The following is a 22676-nucleotide window of genomic DNA, read 5'->3' on the forward strand; positions in this document are numbered from 1 at the left end:
TGTGGCTAAAATAACCTCTGTAAAGAAAAAAACCTGAACAAAATTGGAAATTTCTATTTTCTTTTTGAAAGGCCTGAAGTCAGTTGTCTTTCATAGCAACATCATGGGTCCTGGTAACCTGATTATCTGGATTTAAAAAAAAAAAAAAAAAAGGCAGTGGATTTTTTTTTTTCTCCTTTTCATTTCAACTCTCTCCCACATTTTGGTTTCTACAAATTGTCCCAGGGCAGACAAAAGCCTTTCCCTCCCCCTTCTACCAGGCTTGTTTCTGATTCTCTGGCAGCACATCCCAGTTACTCACTCATTTGTTTGTTTGTTTTTCCATTTGCAACTTTTGCCCCCTCCAAAGAGCTGGCTTGCCTAGGGAAATTACAGTAACTTATTTCAAATGCATTCAGAAAGGCATTTTAATTGTTTCTTTTCATTTAGAGCAGCATCCACATTTGGAATTTGTGAAAAACTGAAGGGGAATGTTTAGAATGTATTTGCTACAATAATTCACCACATTTAAGCCAGGCAACTCAGATATATGCAGAATCAGCTTCCCTTGCCTCTTCCATATACATGACCTGGATTAAAAGCTGCTTTGGGCAAGGACTAACTCACTGTTTGTTGCCCTAACACAATGTGGCAATACTGTAACACCTAGGGATTTGTTTCAGGAGATCGTGATTTTGGAACCAAAATGCATGTTTCCTGATGACTGCTAACAGTGAACAGTGGGAAATATAGGGAAATATGGGCACACGGAGATATATCAGGAATCCATAGTCTTAGATTCACTTTTTTGTTTTAATTTTGGGGTAGTCTACTGTGGCAAAACAAAGAGGCCTTTGAGTTGGTATCAGGATGTGGTAGCCTGAAGAGGGATAAGCACCTCCTGAAAGCTTGCAGCTGTACCACCCTACAGGCACAGGCAAATTTTGGCAAATGTTGGAAAAAACAGAGAAACTTTTAAAAACAAATCACAACATTTAAGCAATCAGAAAGCTTTTCCATTCATAAATGTCCCATCTACTCTACACTACCAAATTCTGGGTATCATTTTTCAGTCAGCAATTGGCATTCAGCACTTTTAGCTGTCTGCTGCTATCTCATTCACACAGCTTTTTCATTGCAGGTCAATATTATCTGACTAGGTTCAGATTAAATCTTAATACACTGTTCATCTGAAAAACACCAACTCCAAGCACATTGAAAAACTGCAAACATAAACAGTATAGTTTTCATGGATGAGAATTTATTAAAATGTTTTCCAAATGGAAGAGTAGAAGGAAAAAGAGGAATGTGAAGTTATGATCACAGGAGAGAATGCCTCTTTTTTCAGCCAGGATTTTAGGTAAAAGCAAGAACGAATGTGGCAAAAAGAAGAAAGGTTTGTCTCCTCACTGCTGCTTCTCTAGCAAAGATGATTTTCACATCAGCCATGGTAAAATTAGACAGAGGAATAGCAGATCTGAATATTGTATGGGAAGATGTGAAATGAGGAAGAGTTCAGTGCAGTTCAAGGATGGCAAAGTATAATGAAGGCAAATGGAAAGTAAGAGCTGAAACTGGAAGAGATGAACTGAAGGAGCCTAATATGAAGACCCAAGTTTAATTAATAAAGACAGGCAGAGCAAGCTGAACAGAGAAGACTCATTTAAAATGTCAAAATATATCTTTAGTTCTGGCAGCTAAAGTAAAAATAAAGGCAACATCTGTAGAAAAAACACGAAAATTGAGGGGTGCAAGATTGGGTTCAGGATGGGAGTGCTGCGAAAACCTGAGACTATAGGAAAGCTCCTCTCAGAGATGACAGCACTGTTTCTAGTGCTTATTGCTGTCTTCCAAGAACCCAACATACTGCTCCATTAGCAAAAGGGATCACAAATCACCTAATCTGTTTAAGCTTAGGCAGCCAGAGTCATTTCACCTGGTGATGAACATGGATATGAGCTAACCAGGCTGGCTTTACTTGTAGTGCATTAGGGAATGCTTGCTTGGCCTCTTCTGATGGCAGAGATATGGGGAGGGACCAGAGCAAGCAGCAAAATGTGGTGTGGTTTTCAGCTAGTAAAGGTGTCTAAAGGCACTGGTGAAGATATTTGTTTGGACTAAGTGAACACATAAACATGAAGACTGGAACCAATACAATCTTAAGGTTGAATAAAACTCAAGGAAAAAGTTATCATCAGCAATACAGAGAGCATGAAAATATAATCTTTCTACATCTCACTGATATGAGTAAGGAACACTTGCATCAAGTGAATTAATTGGTAGAGTTAGGAAGCACACAAAAAACTAAGTTTCCATACCAATAATTTACTCCTACCAGAGTGGTTCTGTACTTCAAGGTAGGTAGATCATGGGAAGTTTGTTTCACTTCAGCTATTCCTACAACAATTCAAAGAGAGAACAAGAATTTTTGTTCTAAAAGTGGAGAGATTTTAGAAACATTAAAATAACATATTAAACTGAAGCATGGAAATATTCTCAGTAGTCACCCCTGTGTTGATCCCTATAATTAGAGCTGAGAATCACAAATACACGTGTTTTTGAGAGGCCACCCCTTCTGTATTTTTAGGGGGTCTGAAGCTCTAAAACTTTTGCCATTAACTTCATCTTCCATGTTATCATTTATATTGAGGCCCTTAATATCTGACTCAGTAGGCCTTATGTTGTTTAGTTTTCCACCATTTATCTCCTTATTTTGGCTGCCTGTCACTCACATTCCTGTAAAATTCAGCTGAAACCAGTAGTTCTTGTTACTGGTACTTTGCATTGCAAAAATTAAGCAGTAGAATTTGCAATACAAGTCGTTCACAGAACATTCTTATACAGCACATAATTTGCCAACAGCTAAATTAATCTTGCTTCACAATGTGAGGCTGTGTACATGTGGTTTCTGATACAAAAGGCTCCAGTGAAATCAACAGTATGGGCATCATATTAACTCAGAACCAGCTTCTTCAGGTCCATGAAGCTTAGTCCTGTGCCTGCTAATTTAAGAGCTCAAAGGTAAGCAAGAATCTCAGCTCTCCTTTTTAAACAGTGTGAAGTTTCAATCCAATTTACCTTGCGTAGATGAAAACATAAATCAGTAGCTGCTCTCCACTGCACATACTAATTTAATGAGCTGGGGCTCTGACCACATGTGTGTACATGGGAACCTGAGGACCTTTCCCTCTATACTGCATTAGGTTTGGATACATGCCAAGGAACTGTCTATAAGCTCAAGGGAATGGGAAAGGCAGTCGGGCCACCAGTCAGCACCAGGGTCTAAAACAAGGGTATGACATAACAAGTCAGGGGTCAAGCACCATCCACAACCTCCAGCTGATGATCAGTTGAAGACATTCAAGAGCTGCTGCAAGTAGCACCAGAGCCCAGACAGCAGCCCCAAAACGTATCTCAGGACAATGTCTAGGGTCACCACAGCTCAGCTGGAAAGGGCTGGGTCCAGTACAACACAGAAGGTCTGGAAAGAAGAGGGTGACACAACGGTTTCCTCAGACCTACATTTTGGCTCATTGCCTAAGGTACTACAAAACAAAGCACATTTGGGTTTTTTTCCTAGTAGGTCTTCAAAAAAGGTGTGCAAAGACAACTCTGTCAGAATGCAAAACGAAAGAGGATAAATATTCATGCACAGCCACCAAGTCTGCTCTGGCACCATTCACACTGTGTGACTTTAGTTGACCTGACAAGACTGTGACCTGAAATACAGACTCCAAGACAGCAACTCCTGTCTCCTCTCTGTCTTGTCCCAAAGACCACTGACCCAGAGGGATGAAGCCTTGCATTTATCATTCGCAGACCTCCATGCATCTGAGTCCATTCACAAACAGCTCCCTTCTGCAGTTCTAGTCTGAACCAATTGTCTTCACACACTTGTCCAGGCAACAACTCATTCAGTCCCAAACTGTTCTTTCAGACATGCAAAACAGTGAAAATAGACTTCTCTGAGGAGATGTTCCTGAGCAGATAATCTTAAAAACATGACTACCAATGTCAGGTGTCTTTGGCTTCACAGAGAAAATCAAGGTAACACCAGGAAAAAGCAAAATAAAGGCAATGGATATGGGTACAGCATAGAAAACCAAAATGCTGCTGGAACATCAATTCATCATACAAAAGCAGAGATTGCAAGGCACATTCAGATAAGGCGAGTACTGGTCACCTCTGGTTATGCTTACACTCCTCTCTCTGCCACAAGAAGAATGAAATCAATGTCAGATTTTTGCTTAGGTGTCAAAGGAAAAACAAAATTATATTAACCATCTCTGAGAATGTGAACAACAGAATTAGTAATTTATGCCTGAAATTAATTTAAAATCATGTTTATCTTAGCTTATCAAATCATACTTACTAAAGAGAAAAAATTAGAAGTTCTGTGACGTGAGAACAAGTTACACTGGGAATGGAATGTCAGGACATCCCCAGCCTGTGGGATGGTTTGGGAGGGCCATCTGCTATCAACATCTAGGAAACCTACTTTTGGTGGAAAGTTTCCTTGCAGCCTCTGTCTTTGTTAGAGTAACAGATTTTGGCTCTTATTGCTCTGGTTCTATCCATAACTTTAGTTCAGAGTGCCTCAAATCTAGGCCTTGTGAGGACCAAAGCTCAGTGCCCTCTAAAAGGGGGTAGTCCTCTACGCTGGGGTGTCTTGATGGCATCATGCTGAAATCAAAATAACTTCACACAGGGCACAGGAATCCCTGCTGCCAGATCCCAGACCACAGTACAAATAACACTTGTCTAGAAAATACACACAGGTTTTCTGCCTTAAAGAAAAGCCAGCAGAAGCAATTTGATTGTATTTCTCTCTTAGCTACATGAGAGTTTAATTTATTTTTGCATATTTTCATATGCAAAGTCACACTGGACCCAACAGTGCAAGTATCCCCTTCATTCTGTTGGCAGTTTCTTATTAGAAATGTTAGCAGAACGTAAACACAATGCACAGGAAGGTTTGCTGCAGAGTAATGAGGTTTCAATACCACACCACATCATATCGACAATGCAGAAATATTTTAACAGGTTAAAAATATTTTTAGTAATTACAAAGAAACTGAAAGAAAAAACATTCACCTTAAGCTGACAACATACATTTTTTACAGAAAGAGACAAGACATGAGACCATGAAAACTGTACAGACACAAATATTTGAGATGTATCTGAAAGGCAGAAAAACATATTAAAATGATCGTTGATTGAGCAACATGGAAAAATTTTTCTCAGCAGGAAAAAACAGATTTTTACAGGTCTCTGAGAAAGCAGAACAGACGCTGTGTGACATTACATAACACTTTCACCTGAAATTTTACAGCCACGTCTAGATATTGATGACTGTCTCTTTTGATATAGCTACTATTGCTTTTTTTTTTTTTTTTTTTTTTTTTTTTTTACAGATAGAGAAATTAGGTTTCCAGAATGACCAACAGACTTTACTAGGGTCAAACAGTAAGTCAGGGACAAAGACAGAAACAGACTAGTTCTTCCCAATCTTATTCTCAGTCTACCCCATTAACAGACTGTACAACCATGAAAAACGATCTCTTCCCTGTGAAAAGGTAGATTTTGCAAGGAAGATAACAAGTTCCACCCGTCTCTCCAGCTGATACTAGCAATAGTGAAAATTTCATTCTGCAGAAAAACTGCCGATGCAGCACTTGTAAAAAACCTCCAAATTCATGTGCAGATCAGAAACTGCCGGAGCGCTTTCAACAGCTGCAGCTACCACACACTTGCAGAGAGTCATTTGAACTCATCAGATCTGACTCTGGGACAGACAGCAAAGCGCAGATGGCTCGGCTGTACACAAAGCCCTCCAGCCTCACGTGGGATGAGGCACGGCGTGGTTGGGGCCCCGCAGATTTTCGGGGCGCCAGGTTACGATGGGAGAGCCCAGTGCCGCAGCCCCAGCGGCCGCCCGGGGCCGACAGGACACACACACGTGCAAGCGTTTAAATAGTTGTTATTGGGGACTACACGAAAGCCTACAATAGACATTTTGCCCTGGGATGTTTTCACTGCTCTGTTGCAAAAAAAGCAATAAAAATATGTGCTAGTCTGAGGGCTCTTTTTCGCTTAACCAGCCCCTTTATTATTGCCCAGCCTCTCTCAGTACATATACCCTCTCTCCTGACAAGCCTGTACTGTTCCTAAGGGCAAAGCTCGTGTCTCAGGCAGGGGTTCCCGACACATTTTCACGTGCCTGCCTTCACTACAGGTCAGACCGCGATGGATTTGAGGGCGCCTGTCCACAGGCCGGTACAACGCCGACCCTTCAGCCGGACCAGGTAGCTGACCTCAAGCGCAGCCTGGCTGCCCAGGGTGGGAGCGAGCTGCGCCAGCCCCACCGCCCCGCCCGTGCCGCTGGGAGCACCCACAGCAAAAGGGCTTTCAGCAGCGCCGGCCGTCCACATCCCGGCACAAACCAGCTGGAGGAAGCTTGGAAAGCCCGGCCTTTTTATTCTCCAGAATTAAGACTTTGATTAGCTGCTGGCACAAGACCAAAACTCCATCTGAAATGCTTTAGACAACCCATCTGCACTGGGTTTGGGAGTCTGAGGAGCGCATGCTGTGGCCCGCTCCTCACCCGTGCCAGGCGAAAACAAGGGGGAAAGCAGGGGCTGAGGAGCTGGCAGGGGAGGGGCGCCCAGGGGCAGCGGGAGCGCTCTGGCCCCGCACCCCGGCGCCTCATGCCGCCCCTGCGGGCTGCCCGCCCGCCCGCGCGGGGCCTGGCCACCGGGGGGCCCGCAGCCCCTGTGCCTGGGGGAGCCTGGCCTCCGCTCCTCCTGCACCCGACCGTGGCTGCGGGTCCTTCCCTCCCCTTGCCCTCCCAGACCCCTGTGGTTCTTCGTGAGCACCTCACGATGAATTCCATAATTATTCAGCTCTTACTACCAACACCAAAATACATCGCTCAGAGTAAGTTAGCCGAGATTCATTAGAATGAGACATCTAGTAGGCACATGTGCTTTATTAGCCTCTTACACCAATAGTTTTAATTAGGTACATATTTCACAACTCTGAAGCTGCTCGAGTGAAGGGCTCCTTTTATCTCTTTTATTTACAGTAACAAGCTATCAAACAAATACCACCATAATTAAACTCGGATAAAAAAAAAAAAAATCACTAATGGTGACCTACTCAAGCGTTAGGTTTGGTAAACTTTGCATTTTCAATTGATGAAGGAAACACCCTGCGGCCGGACACGGCGCCGGGGCGGGTGTCCCTGGCTCCGGCCCTGCCTCCATGTCACCTTCAGGTGGAGAGGAGAGCGCTGCCTCGGGTAGAGACCGCGGGGATGAGAAAAGTGATTAAAATCCAGAACGTTGCTAAATTATTAATGAGGAATTTAAATGATGTTATAAAAGAGGGAAATACAGGAGAAAATGTTACACATTCATGGAATTTTTACTCATGCATAATAATAAGTTGAAAACACTTTCGTTATAATGCTTCCGACATCGCAGGGCAGCCAGGGGGGTGGGCGCGCTGCGTTTCTCGGGCCCGCCCGCCCTCACGCCACTCGGCGAGCAAGGGCGCCACCTGGCGGACGCTGCGGCGAACGGCGCCCGCCGCTGCCTGGCGTGCGGCCGGCGATGGCGGGGCCGGCGATGGCGGGGCCGGCGATGGCGGGGCCGGCGATGGCGGGGCCGGCGATGGCGGGGCCGGCGATGGCGGGGCCGGCGATGGCGGGGCCGGCGATGGCGGGGCCGCCGCCCGCCCGGGGCCGCGGTGGGCTCTGCCCCGTCCCCGGGGACTCGGCTCCGGCCCCGGCCCCGGGCCGCCGTCGCGGGGGGCAGCGGACGTGGCTGCGGCAGTCCCGTGGCGGGCGTTGCTCCCGCGGCGGCACCCTGCGTTATTTGCTTTCTCACCTGCGGCGCAGACAGGTTTTCACTTCACACGTGTTGGCAGAGCCCGCCTGCTTGGGGGGAGCAGCTTGTCTGCATCCATTCAGCCGCCTTGTCAGACTCTGGGGCTAATGCTGCCTATGCTGTAAATAAATGAATAAATAAATACAATAGTGCAGGGAATAGGCACATGAAAGAGCCCTTTTGTTCCCCCTGCATTCCCGGGGCCCACCTGCTCCTGGGCAGCAGAGTGGGCTGCTTGAGCCCACCAGCCGTGCCAGGGGCTGTGGACACCTATCCAAAACCTCACCAAGCCGCCTCCTCAGGAGCAACAGCAGCAGCTGGGACACGGCCAACAAAAGGTTTCCCCACGGCAAAGCTGCAAGTGCCGCGTAGCCCAGAGAGCTGTGTTTGTGTCACATGTCTATACGGGCTTTTCTGTAAAGACTTACCACACTGTCTCTCGAGAGTCCCCACACCATGGTGCAGTTTGCCTCACCTAAAAGTGTCCCGTGACACTTGAGGGCCTCATCTTTAAAGACCTATTTAAGGTTTTACACAACCAGGCAGGTGTTTTTATCACCACAAGTCCTAATTATCATTTTCCTCTTCTATGGCAGGGGAAGAAACCTGCAAGCTCACAAAACTGGAGCACAACCTTAGTCACAAAATCTCTCAGACCCGCATGTCCCTCTGGATGAATTCCTTGGGGACATCCTGTACTTCCAGGTGCCTTTAAGTCTGATCAAGCTGGTTTTGGTAGCTCTGCAAAGCAGAGAGCCACCAGCTGATTATAGTGGAAGCAAATAAGGCAAGAACAATCCCAGGCCATTCTGGGCTGTAAGGTCTATACAAATCCTGGAAGTCCTGGTGAATGCTAACTGGCAGCGAGCACCAATTACTGAGTAATGGGCTCTCCACATGCTCCTTTACTTAATAAGTAGACACAGCCTGCACTCACTTTTGGAGCTCAGTTGTCTCTGGTTGTAACACTGAGTGAATGCTTTACAGAGGGCCAATCTCACAGTGACTAAAGCTCAGATTGTTATAGCAAAGTCTCAACCAAAAGAAATTGCCATGCTCTTCCCAATTGGAGCAGATGAAATAAAGGCTCTTGGGCATAGTTCCTACACAGGAGCCTGCCAGAGCCTAAAAATTGCAACATGCTGTGACTCTAAAACAAATGTGTCCTGGAGAGATACCCAGGCTAATTCTGAGGGAGTTAAATTTGCCTGGACGAAACTTTTCATTAGCACAGTGTTATTTCTACCAGTGCTCCAGCCACTTGTGTTCCCTTTGCCTATGTCACTGCACAGAGTACATTTGCTATTGTGAGCTGTGGATGGCAGCCATAGGGGTCCCTCTGGGCAAAGCAATGACATTCAGTCCTGAAAAAAAATTGTGCTTTCTTTCCTTTTTTCCTCCCTATGAAATCTCAATTGACCATATTCTCATTATTCCTTTGCCTGGACAACACTATGTAAAATTTCTGCTAAATTTTGGGCACTATGGCCCCTTCACATTTTCTGTCACAGGACAGCCTAGACTTTAGCCAGATGGAGATGCAAACCAGGTTTCACTGAATGCTCAAGCACCACATTTTCTCCCTAGATCTTCAAAGGAATATGCTGAAGAGAAGATAACAGAGAAGATGTCTGTGAAATCATGGTGCAAAAAGAAGTTACTGCCAAATAATCCTAAAGCATCTGAGATCATTTCCACAAAGAAAGCAGCAGGGACTCCTAAAACACAGTTTGTATACATCCTTATTAGGAATGTGACACCATTACTATCACAGCTAACACTATGAAAGACTGCTGAAATGTTCAAAGGAACTTTGGTAGATTTATTTTTTTTCTTAGGGAAACAGAAGTTATCACTAAAGGCCTTATAAAAGGTAGGAAACTTTGACAACCTTAAGTCTCTGCAGGCAGCAATTACATGCAAAAGGTTGCCCCCAGTTTATATCCCTTAGCTGTTTTACATTTTTGACACTGAAAGGAGGGTGTTTGTAGTCAAGTAGTTAGCATCATGTTGTTGTTTAATGAAACCAGCTGCTTAAGTGTAATGCCATGGCTGAGACTTTTTTACATGTAAGCAAGACAGTGGATTCAGAACCATGGTTTTGCAGCAGCCACGATTTTCACCCCATGTATTATGGACTATCTGACAGTATTATAGACAAGGAGCCATCTCTGTGTGTGCCAGAAGTGAGAAACCAGCCACTGCACTGAAGCCCGGCTGAAGTTTTAGGTGTCCCAAAAGACACATTAAATTCCAATGTCATGGATTTATTACCATACATTTAATTGATGTGGCCATTTTTATCTGAAATTAGTTTTGTCCTAATTTTGTATGTAATGTGCAACACAGTGAGGTAATGATGACTGTCCCATACACATATTTTAGTTCTATGCTATAACATCCTGTTAAATATAGTTACGAGGATGGACTTTCCTTTGCTTTTAATTCTGAAGTGCATACAGGAGGTGGAAATAGAACTCACTGACTGCACTAGTTCATTGTGTGAGCCAGGCAGCCAATACAGATGTGGAACTCCATATTCATGCCTCAGCATGGGTATCTCTTCTGTATCACACCTGCAGGCATTTATATGATCACACACTGAAATAAATGCAGCATGTGTGCGTGTGTAGAGCTGCACCTGTACATATAATGAGACATTCAAACAAATACACCAAGTTTTGTTGCAATCCTACTTGACAACATTCTTGTCTGTTTTGTCCTGCATGTTCTGTGTTCTGTAGCCTTATTCCTGCAGCTGCTGAATCTTTTTCTGGTCTGGACTGGACTGTCCTATATACCCACCTGCCTCTGTCATCCCAGGGGAAAAACCCTCCTACTTTGTCAGTTGCTTACCATTTTCATTCTAAAGACTAAATTCTGTGAACCCTCTGCCTATCCAATTTCTGCTAAGCTTGAAGTAGCTGGAAATGAAACTGGGTACAGAAGGCAATTTCCACACCCTTTGGGTTGGCTTATTTGCCTGCTTCATAAAGATCATGTGGGCTTTTCCTATAGGGCAGCTATTGACTGGCAAGACCTGCTCTGGCACAGAAATATTACACATCCTGGGATTGGTTTTGAGAGCTCTTTTGTGTCCTCTTTGAAAGGACTCAAACACAAACCTCATGGGGTTTGTGCAGTGTTGAGCCTAGTATTTAGTATAGTAAAAATATTATTACATCAAAGAGCACAAGGAACACAGACATTGTTCTCTCCATTTTTCAGAGGAGGAAACTGAGCCAAGGTATCCAAGTAAGCTGCCCAAGAAAGCATCAATTAGGCTAAATGTTGGAACATCCCTTCTTACATGGAATTTCAAGCTGTGAAGTAATTTAAAGCTCCTTAAGACTGAACATGTGCCTGCCAGAAAGGTTAGACATCACATCATTGGTAGTAACTTAGACTACAAGAGAAAACACAAAGAAAATGAAACCATTATTGCTATGCAAAAGTTCTGAAGCCACTGGATGGTGACTTAGAAATAAATGTTTGGACGTTGTGTTGTAGCTCCACTCCACCATCAAGACTTGAAGTCTGAATATCTGTATATATTTTAAGGAAACAGGAATATTAAGAAATATAAGTTGCTTCTTAATATTTCACAGGCAGACTCAGCATTTCCTAATGGCAAGTGTAGGAGAAAGTGCTACTTATTCTTTAGGCCAAGGGATTGTGAATAGAGGAACAAATTCCCCTCTGATTTTTTTTTTTTTTGCCTCATAACTGACTAAATCAATCAGTCAATCATTCCATGCCTTAGTTAACACATCTATATCACAGATAACATCTCAAAGTATTTCCTTTTTCCAAAGGGGAGGGCCCCTCTTTGCCCAGTTACTGATTCTGTTTTCCCTTCCCTTCTGACAGATGCTGTGGTGAAAGAAAGATTTGTTTTATGACATTTACTGCATTTGTTGTGCTGACATCACAGAGTCAATGAGAACAAGTATTTATACTTCTATTATGCCTTCATTGAATTGAACAAGGTGTTCAACAGGACATTTTAATTATAATCCCACTTCTAACAGCATGAGTAAAGGTGTTTAAAAAACACAATCAAGCATGAAATAGAACAGTAAACATGCCATTTCAATTACAAAATTATGTATAAGCACATCCTTGCACAGCATAACATTTGAAGACTGCAAGAGATGCTAAAATCCTCACTGAAACCCTGGGAGGTATTGTACACAGGATTGAAGGAGCCAAAATACTCCTTCCTCACACTCTGTAAATTCACACTGAATATTTGATTCCAGAGAGAAATTAATAAAGCCTCAAACTGGCAATTTTTGTGAAGATTTCCATAGAGAAAAAGTAACCTTGAGCCTTTTATTCCCATTGCACTGTCATGTCAAACACCTTTTCTGTTTGCAGAGCTCTTTTTCACTTCCCAGCCCAACAGTGCTCGAATTGAAAAGAAAATGTCCTGTCAGATCCTTGCACTGTTATCTAGCCCACCTACTTGTACCAGTAAAATGCTCTCCAGCAGGAGTGTTGTGTAACAGAGGAAATAGTATTTCATGTTTATAGTTACATGTGAGCCTCCAGAAACTTCTGGACATCTGTGCCCCTCTGGGCACAGGAGGATACTGAGTTGCCCTGCAAAATACTGTAAATCCCCAGGCTGCCCCTGATGTACTGTGACTTCACCTAGTCCCTGGTCCAGGAAACTGATGCAATACACTGTTTTACAGTGGATCTTCAGGGAACTTTGTTTCCAAAGCTGCACCCTGGAAACAGCTGGGAAGCTGCCTTCTGGTTGCACAGACACTCACTCCAGAAGCTTCTAGTGAGCATATATGATGTTCAGTTTGGCAAATTCCACCCTCTCTCTCCCTTCAAGTGAATCAACACACACTGCTTAGAATAATACAACCAGGCTGTCACAGAAGCCTGACAGCTGTGACAGGCTGCTGTAACTCAGATCTTTTCAACATTCTAAACAAAAGAGAATGTTGATGCTTCCAGTGGTTAGGCCGGGGGACAGGACAGGGAGGCCAGTTCTGTCCAAAGTCTTGGGGTGACTGAGACACCGTGTGGAGAGAAGCGTGCAGAAAAAAGGCTGCTGAGGTGGGAAGATAAAGGTCAGGGGCAGATTTCCCAGCTTTCTGCAGCCAGATGAGGACGTGGACACTGCTAGGTGTGACTTTTCCCTGTCCTTCAGGTAAACTCTTCTCTCCGAAGCAGCCGAACAATGCCCTCCTGTTTCTCCACACAGCCCCAGTGAGGAGAAAATTGGAACAACTTGCATTTCTGCCATGCAGATTAGACTTAAACCAATGCTGTATGCATTAAGCTCACAAAGACATCTGGAAATCATAATGTGAAATCTGGTGCTATCTCATGATCTGGAGCATTATCTTTTCCACAAACTGTACTGTTCTGTTTAATAGACTATGTGCTTGTCCATGGTATAGACTCGTCTAGAAAATTTGACCTGAAAATTACTCCATTATTGTAATTTGATATTACTACCTTTCTCAAAAAAATTGTGGTCATTTAAAGGACCCTGTAAATACAGTCAATAATTAGGTGTGGTATGTAAGTATCAATATTCAATAAGCTGCCAAATATGTATGTAAAAGCATTTAATTGACAAGAAACTGTATTGGCATCTTTAGGTATTTAATAGCACAGACAGCATTAAAAGTTTGACTGTCATCCCTTTTTTGAAATACAATTTGTTATTCTTTCATTAGCCTTTGAGAACTGAAGGAAAAACTCAGCGTATTTTTTCCATTTCTGGAAGAGCCTGTCTTAAAATGCCAGAGCACCTCATTAGTGGAAGCCTTGGTTAGCTTGTAGATAGCTGGCAGAGGTGTTTTGTTGTGCTTGTTTCCACTTCATTTTTCTCGGCTATTACGAGTAACTAGAAGTAAAAGCACAGTTTTCATTGCCTTTAATGGGAGCAGAATCTGCTTTTACTTCATGGCTATTTTCCATTCTTCTCCTGGCACTACACAGAAATGCATGTGAGGTGAGATGCAGTAGAGAGGTGACTTGGTGGTGAGGGTTCCAAAAGCCAACACTAAATGCAGATAACATATTTTTTTACTAGTTATGCACATCTACAGGCCCTATATGGAGAAGTCATTAACCAAGATTTAAATTTGGGAAATACAGGAAATATAGAGGAACCTAAAATTAAAGATGCACATTTAACATCTCTCTACTTAAAGCAAGTCAGCAAATGAGGCAAAGCTGTGAAGTTCATTAATACTAGAAGAAATGAACATGAGTCCTACCTGATTCCTGAAGCTTTCCCTTGAATGTACCATTTTTGTTAGAGGACAGTTGTGCTGCTTCTTCTCTCTTTCAGAACGGCTGGACCCAGTTCAGGTCCTCCCCAGCTTCTGGATAAATTGAGAATATCTACAACTACATCTACAACTGAACAAACACACAGAAGGTTTTAAATAATTTTCTTACCACCAGATATAACTCAGGGCATAATTATAAATTGGGATCATAACTAGTTTGTCCTGAATAGTTATGAGAGGTAACGATGCATGGGAAGGAAACATCTCATTGATGAAGAGAACATAATTGTCAGGGTCAATTTTAGAAAGCCACATGTTTTATCTATACATTCAATACAAAAACAAGCATAAAGCTTGGCATTTGAAAGGTCAGATTTTAAATTGAAGGCATTGTTCAAACATCTTCCCTTGCAATGAGAAGCAGAAACAGCTTTGGCAAAGCAGCCTAAGTCTTCCCATTCTGGCTCTCTTGTGCACAAGGGAACTGGACTCAAGAGCAATCTCAGGGCTGGTCTGTCTGTGCCTGTGTCCTGTAGGCATTTGTTTCTCTTCCCCAGGGATGAGTATGCCCAAAGGGTGAAACCTGTGCAGGATGAGTTCCTGACCATTGCTGCTGGGCATTGCTGAGGCCCAGAGCCTGGACCATGGTCACCATGTACTGCTGCAGGGCTGGGCACCTGGAGCACCAGGCAAGGCCACAGATGACAGGGCGAAGAGGGGTGACATCGACTCATCAGCAAGACCAAGAGGTGTCAAGACCTTGCAGGAACAAAGGCAGAGGGGAGTGGAAAGGAATTAGCTGAGAGATGATACAACTGCTCTGCAGAGCACAGCCACCACAGGAACTGTAATCACAGAAGAAACAGAGTGTCTGTCTGAAACACTATTTCTGCTTTTTTTTGTGTGTAAATATAGGAACTATGACTTCATGTCTCGCACTTCGAGAGATGTACTCTTGGGCTTGTTTTCTTCCATATCAGAGCTCTGAGAAATCCAAAATGTGTCTCTCTATTTCAGTTCTGGCTGGGGGTTAATCTCTAGAAACAAGTAATGTAACATTTCCATCTATCTTTTCTACTCTTTTGGCAGTTTTAATTATACTAATATGCTATGACAATTTAAACAAGACACATCTCAGCTTCTGGCCTGCTCTGTAATGGTTCAGCTGCTACATGTGCTCCAGCATATTTTGCTCAGACAGGCTGCTACTGGAGGCAAGGGGGAGGCAGAATAGTGCCCTTCTGTCATGAGAGGTTTCACTGCACTGATCATTGTATGTTTGACAGATTCTTTGTCAATGTCAAGTGTCTTTTGTGGTTAAGCCCAGTAAAGCTAAAACAAAAGGTCTCCTAGATATTAGATATATAGTGACATTACTGAATTCACTTGGAGGCAGTAATTTTTTGTCAGCCTATGAAAAGAAAAATGGAGCTAATGGCAAAACAAAAGGAAGATGCTGGCATGCCTTTTTAGCTATTTTTGTTTATGTCAGACATTGTGATTGACATCTGGCCCAGAACACCCCTTCAACCATTGAGCCTGGTGTCATGAAATAGAACAAAGGGAAACTGCCAGCCAAGAAAACACCACTGGCTCAGAAAGCATTGCTTTTTGTTTATTTTCTCTTAAGTGTTTCATTTTCAGTAATCAGTATTGTTACACAAAAGTAGTTCACGCACATACACCCCCCAATTACTACTTGGACTTTTAAGTTTCCTTCATGTTTGCTTTTTTCCTGCTTGCTTGAATGGCAACAGAATGCTGGTTTGGTTGGATGACAGTCTGTCATAACAGTGATGTTTGAGGTTAGTGAAAACTGACGTGAAAAATACAATCCGCTGGCCTTTAACCGAAATAGCAGCTCTGGTTTTTGTGGACTTGGCAGGCAGCATTTTTAAACCCCTTTCACGGTGAAGGCAGTTACAACATGTTTTTCTCTCTATCAAGCAGTTCCATCATGAAGTACATTATCTACATCTGTTGTCATATCAGGATATTGCCTTTGAAGAGCAGTCTGCTGTTTCTTATATGGGCACTGCTCTTTTGAAGTGTCCTAAAAGGGTTAAGGTAATTTTATGGCCATTCTCCAGGGCCAGGACAAATACAGTGCTTTAAAATTTGTTTAAGAGTGATTTTAGGGAAATACCAGAGAGCAGAATAGGTCCTGCAGACACAACACCAAGGAATCTTTGTCACCATTGTTCTGCAAGTGCTGTAGAATTCCAGAGACCCAGTCAAAATTATGTACTGGCAGGAAGAAATTATTCCTTAAATTTCTAACTCCATCTTGAAAGTATGATGCTGAACATAATAGCAAAATAAGACTTTTCACAAGATGACAGCAAGACAATCCACCAGCCACTTCCCTCCATACACTTATATGCTGAAATTGTATCATATTATTTACCCTAATAAAAAACTGCCTTAATCACTTTAAAAAATTCTATGGAAGTTGGCCCGTGAATACATCACATGTGCCAGAGTTAAACATTCTTGCCCGATTTTAACAGAGTGCCCTTCAGGAACACTGGGGTATATTCTCCTGTAGAAGCAGACACTTAACTCCCCTCAGCATTAACAGCAGATATGCTTACACTTTGAGTGGAGAATTTCTCTCTGTCTCTTTGCACACTGCTCTAAGAAGAACTTTGAAGAAATTGAGAAAAACAGAGAGCACAGTATATTAATTTTAAGGAGATGAAAGCAGTACATGTCATTCCTAAATTTCATGGAAAATGCACCGTTAGTAACAAAGATGAGTAGAAAATTTCAAAATCATTCTGAGCAGCATTAAAATCAGTCTTCCCTGATTTTCTGTTTTCCCCTTCTTTTCAAAGCACATACATTAAACTCATTTTATGCTTATAATGTATATAATGATTCTAGACAACATAAGAAGGACACTGGGATTCTTCCTATTTCAACGTATAAAGTGGCAAGCCAATTTATGCAGCTTAAACCATTGCTAAAGAAGATGTATCAAAAATTGCCTGTGATCATTACAAATAACAGCCTGAAATGTTCACAAGAAGCTGTTTGCTTATCATATTTTCATTAAAACATCTTTTCACCTGATTTTCTTTTCCCATGCCTGTAACCTGCATTGTAATCAGTCTTATTAACTGAGAACATAAATATGATTTATTATGGTCTGATAATGGAAGCTACATGGACCAAGAGAAGGGATATATTGTCCTTTGATAAAATGGCTCTTTTCTCTCAAATAGAGCTCTATCATGAGAGCATGCAGAATGTAGTGAGTGATTATTTCCTGAGGGTGAATGATGGCAGAACCCTACAGAAAATCTTCTTGTTGGCCATGACAGCCTCCGAGTGTCCCCAAATCTCACTGAGTTTGACAACCTGCGGACACTTTTGATGAACTGTATTCTTCTGTCAGAGACAGCCTGTCTGGGAGGAGAAAAGGGAACCTTTATCGTCTGATCTGCTATTATTGTCTTGATCTTTTATAAGCAATCTCTAATGCACATGAATATAATATCCTTTCACAGAAGTGCCAAACATAATAGAAATGTAGTTAAAGGACCCTTTTCCCGGTTATGTAAATGTCCTAAGACCATAATTAGAAAAGATGGGTTGTGAATGATAGCAGCAAGGAAAGGGTAATCAAAATGTTTTAACATTATCTTTCTGTTTTAAAGACCAAAATCTGTGATAAATAGCATTTGTGGTAGATATGGGGAACCAGCTTGTGCTGAAGCTTTTACCTAAAAAGAAAATAGTTTTGAGTGTAAAACTGTTATATTTTCATAAAGCACGTAAATGGCAGCTGGTCTTAAGCCAGGAATGATTACTGGCAGATATGACTTAAAGAAAATGAGTATTCCACTCAAAATCCCTCCATGGCTGTTACAGAAAGAACAAAGCGTTATTATGTTGTGTATTTGAACAAAGGGGTGTTCAAGACTAACTAAGTTAGCCAACAAATCTGTCTTTTATCTACATCCAGAAGAACAAGCATACCCAAATCTTTTTCAATTAACAGCTGTACACATTAGCAAAACACCCGTCTTTCTCAGCTCAAGCAGTCTGGCTTACTTATCAGAAAAAATGAACTGCTTTGGGGGGAAGGTTTCCAAGTTCCCCAGCAAAAGCAAGATACTTGATTTTTCATTAACCTTTTGACATCTGGAGCTGGGATGTCCCAATATTAACTACTAATGGTCTTCTGCATTACCAGTTGGTGTTGAGAGAAGTCCCAATTGTCAGAGTCAAAAGGTTAATCAGCAATTTCACACCGGTGATGTGGTCAGAGTTCACATGTTACTGCCTAAACAGGAGGAAGAAGAAAATAAAGTCATTAACAGAAAATTTCATCCCAATATTATTAAATTTCTCTTGGTTTTTTTTGTTTTTTTTTTTTTTTTTTTTTTTTTTTTTTTTTTTTTTTTTTGCTAGAAAATATTTCATGATCTGTTTACTAAATATTCTGACTTTTCAGAAGATTTTGCAAACCTTTGCTGGGAAGTCCAGGTCCAAATATGTGACCAACTTCTTTGGTTTATTCTATTTTTCAAAAGGAAAAAAAAAGTAAAATTTTACTTACTCACCAAGAACTCAGTCCAAACCAGTGTGAGAGAAAAGTCTTGTGTCTGTAACCCATGGAGATTTTGGTAAATCTCTCCAAATGGCCTAATTCAGCCTGAAAGTTGTGTTCTCTCTGCTGGAAGTAAAGACATCTGATTGTCCATTCAGGGTGAATTTCATAGTGCAGATGCTGTATCAGAGATAAAGAACACTGGAGAGCAAAAGCCAGAGTGTAGACTTTTCCCTCCTACTCCTCTTTCTGTTTTGATTGTAGAAAATAAGTCAACAGCAGCATTCCCTTAACAAATATGGACAGCAATATTATTTAATGAGAAAGTACCCACATAAACAGCCAGACCAGTACCTCAGCTGGTGTCACTTTACCATAGCATATCATAGGCTCAAGAATTCTCCTATACATAGAAAAACCAGATTATTTTCTAAAACAAAATATAAAATATCACTGAAAATATTACAGCTTCGTATTTGCTAACAATAACAATGTTCACTCAAAATTACTTCTTATTTGCCCTGCTGTTATCTGAAATTGTTAACCATTGCTTGTCCTGTGTTTAGCCCTGATCAAAAACCTTCTGGTATCACCATATTTATCAGGCGAGTTCTATGGTCTTGAGACATTATATCTTTTTTCCTGTGTCCAAGACAAATAAGTAATGAATCTTGCTCAAAACAACCACCTTCATCCTAGATATTTTCTGCATCAGATAGTTCCTCTCATCTCTTTTCCTGGTTCCAACAGAATCTATAGATAAAATCTTTCCTCTCTTGATTACTTCAGTTTAAATGGAGACAGGATTTTATCCTAGAATATTCTGAAGAAATACCAGTCTTTCCAAGTGCCCTATTGCTGTCCACCAATTAGGTGCTTATGGAGCCTGAGTGTCCTTGTACATCATCCTAGTCCTCACCTGCATACTTGGCTGCATATGTTTATGCAATTAGAAATGGTGAAAATCTAATAAAATTAGGACAAACCTGAGTGAGCTATAATTCTGTTTAATCTCTCAAACTGGATTGTTGAAAACTTGCTGAATTCCCTAAGCCTCTCTCAGGTGCCAATGAGTGAGTCAATATCATACCAAAGATCTCACAGCATAGCAGACATAAATTCTACTTCCAGAATCTCATACACACCCTCAAATAATGAATCTAATGTCTCTAAAGTACTGCCAGAGGAAAAAAAAAAAAGCAGTTTCCTCCAATTACCAGCATTGTACTCAGTGGCCCAGAGTGCAAAAAAAAGAACACAAGGTACATTTGTGTGGGGAAGGTCACTTTAAAGGCCTGTGCCTTCTTATACTGTATATGTACTGGAGCAGTCCAAGTGTCCTGCCTGCAAGGGAGTTCCACTGACATTAGCATACTGAACATGATGGGAGAATGAAAGTTTGTTTCATCTCAATCTGATGCTTCTCCAGACTTTGCTTTTAAAAGTCTTTTTTGCACTTTGTTTTATAGAGAGACAGTAACTGGTGGCTTGCATGGAAATAATCACCAGTCTAGAATAATCCCAGATCACTTCAGAAGTGTGACTTTGGTTGAAATAAGAAGAAATTTTCCTTGCATGGGAGAACAGAATTATTTAGAGTTGAAGCACAGTAGATCAATTAATAACTCTGTTCTTGGAAGAAAGACCCCAAGCTCTTTTAACTCAAGTTGTGAGGGCTTTGCGTTTGTATCTAAGCCAAACTAGGTATTTGTTGCAGAATGGAGCTGTTCAGTATGAGGAGGAAATGGCAGGTTTTGTGGCATTGGGTCCATAGGTCAGAAGAAAATGTTGTCTGCAGATCAACCAGTTCCTTTTCCCTTTTTTCCCCTCTATATTAATTTTCCTCATAGACTTAATTTCCAAATTTGTGTCTTGTTTGCTCTTTGAGATCATAGAGAATTTTGGTGAGGAGGTGACCAGGTCAGAAACTGGTTTTCCATGACCACACAACTGAGGTACTTCTCCCACTCAGGCATTATGGGATGCTGAGGTCATAGAAAATAGAACTGGAAGGGTCATCCAATAGCTGGCAGCATTCTCCAGATTTTTGACTACTCTGTCATAGAAATACTCCAGTGATAGGTACTTCATCATCACTCCAGTCAATTATCCCAACAGATAGCTCTCCTTTCCTAAGTGACAAATACAGTCTAACTGTGAGACGGACCGATTGCTTTTTTGGGCGTTATATGTTTTGCTCAAATTCAACTTACATGTATTTATGCCTTTCACCTTGTTTATTTATTTATTTCTGTCCCTGTTACCAGTCCTTCACCATTTTTTACTTTATATTTTTCCTTTACATTTTTTACTTTACAAGGTGGACTTTTTCCATACTATCTTACCATTTCTACATTAAGCCACTCTCTTTCTTTTTTGTCTTCTGAACTACATGCTCATTACCCTTGCATTTCTTTTCTTCTTTGTGTTGTTTCAAACCCATGAAAAACAAATTTTCTCATGCCAGCAGCCTCACTACAGAGACCTATCCCTTGACATCTCCCAGAAGGCAGCTAAAATGCCACACTTTTATTCATTGCATCAGAGCCACTTTCCTTAAACAATGAGGAATTAAACAGATGTAGTCAAATTCAGGTCTAAAGGTGATGTTCTTGAGATATGACTGAAGAAAGCTTTGGGAAGCGCACAAAGTGCTCTGAACACACATATGAAGAAGCAGGCATCACACAGCCTCCAAAGAGAGAAATCAGAACTCATGGCAGATATGGGAAACAGATGCTTGCTTCCTGCTGGCTGGTAAGGTGTTTCATGTACAAAATGAGTTACAGCACAGATCTGGACCTGCAGGTTCCAGAGCACCAAAAGACTTTGTATCAAATTTATGCCAGATAAAGTACCACCAAAAAGAGTTAAGACGCAGCATCACCATAGGCATCAAATTGTTTTACTATGGTTGCCTCAAGTCAGGCCCCTTGCAATATTGTAAGGTATAGGTAGTACAGAAGTCCAGTACTGTCCCTGGGGCACTGAAGGCTGCTTAGTCTGACAGATATTTGGAGATACCAAGGTAATGTCCAAAATTCAGAGCAGGTCAAGCACCAGTATTTCTTAAAAAGAAAAAAACCCAAAACTGTTTCAACTTATTCTTTCAAATTTTGACAGAAAATTATTAAAGAGGTGACTATGCTATGTTTCTGCTATGGCAGGAAGCAGTATGGTAAATAAATGGGAGGACTAAGGAAACTTACTGCATGCTTACAAAAGGAAAACAAGTTTGTTTTCCTGCATGTTTCATAGTGAATTGTTGCAACAATGTAAATTTTTAGAACTGCAGTATTTTCCTATCTGCTTTGACCAGGATCTGTGCCTGAGAGGGCTGAATGCAGTGGTCTGAAGCAAGACTATTGAGGTCACCTGAAAGAGGAACAGTTTGCATTAGCACTCAAGATGCACAGCAATCAGGCTGCGCCTCTCCTTGGAAGGTCCACACACAAAGCAGGGAAACTAAACTTGGACTTGGGAGGTAGAGGTTCTTTGTTCCCTGCATGTCTCAAACAACGTTTCCTCTCTCCAAGACTCATTTCTTCCCCAAAATAGGGACTGACAGCTTCCTGTCTTCTCTCTCTCTGGGCTGGTGGCTCTTCCAGCTAGTGGCTGTTCCTGATTATGGGTAGGTCTGATGACTATGTGTCTGACTTCCAGGAGGCCTCTGGACACTTCTGTATTATATTTGATAATGAAGCCTCCTGTCTTATCCAATCAAGACAAAAAAAGAAAGTCAGACCAGAGAAAACTGTCTCAGCACAAAATGGCAGCCTCAGTGCAGCAAAGTCAGAGCCATTAGCTATTGACTACTATAGAAATACTGAAACTGCATCAGGGATTTCTTTCTTTAATTGCTATTTAGGGATTTAAATGAGATTTTTAAAAAGAGAGAAAGACAGAATGTTTAGTCTACAATCACTCTTTGCTGCCAATACAAGCTATCATATAAATTACTTAGACACTTTTAAAAATACATTA

At 41.7% G+C, this 22676-nt stretch overlaps 1 long non-coding RNA gene across 4 annotated transcripts; it reads right to left on the minus strand.

Annotated features, from left to right (window-relative positions):
• Nucleotides 1-28: 28 nt before the first annotated feature.
• Nucleotides 29-18970, minus strand: LOC137479435 (uncharacterized). Of its 4 annotated transcripts, none has more exons than XR_011002253.1 (4): nucleotides 18702-18970; nucleotides 14120-14252; nucleotides 2298-2376; nucleotides 37-126 (listed from the first exon to the last, which is right to left on the minus strand). It is a non-coding gene; the product is annotated as an uncharacterized lncRNA (long non-coding RNA). The 4 variants fall into 4 exon arrangements; XR_011002251.1 differs by lacking the exons at nucleotides 37-126; nucleotides 2298-2376 and adding exons at nucleotides 10135-10673; nucleotides 11072-11274 and having other exon boundaries at nucleotides 18702-18968; XR_011002252.1 differs by lacking the exon at nucleotides 2298-2376 and having other exon boundaries at nucleotides 29-126; nucleotides 18702-18967.
• Nucleotides 18971-22676: the final 3706 nt, after the last annotated feature.

Source organism: Anomalospiza imberbis, chromosome 9 (assembly GCF_031753505.1).
Source record: "Anomalospiza imberbis isolate Cuckoo-Finch-1a 21T00152 chromosome 9, ASM3175350v1, whole genome shotgun sequence".
Lineage (NCBI taxonomy): Eukaryota > Metazoa > Chordata > Aves > Passeriformes > Viduidae > Anomalospiza > Anomalospiza imberbis.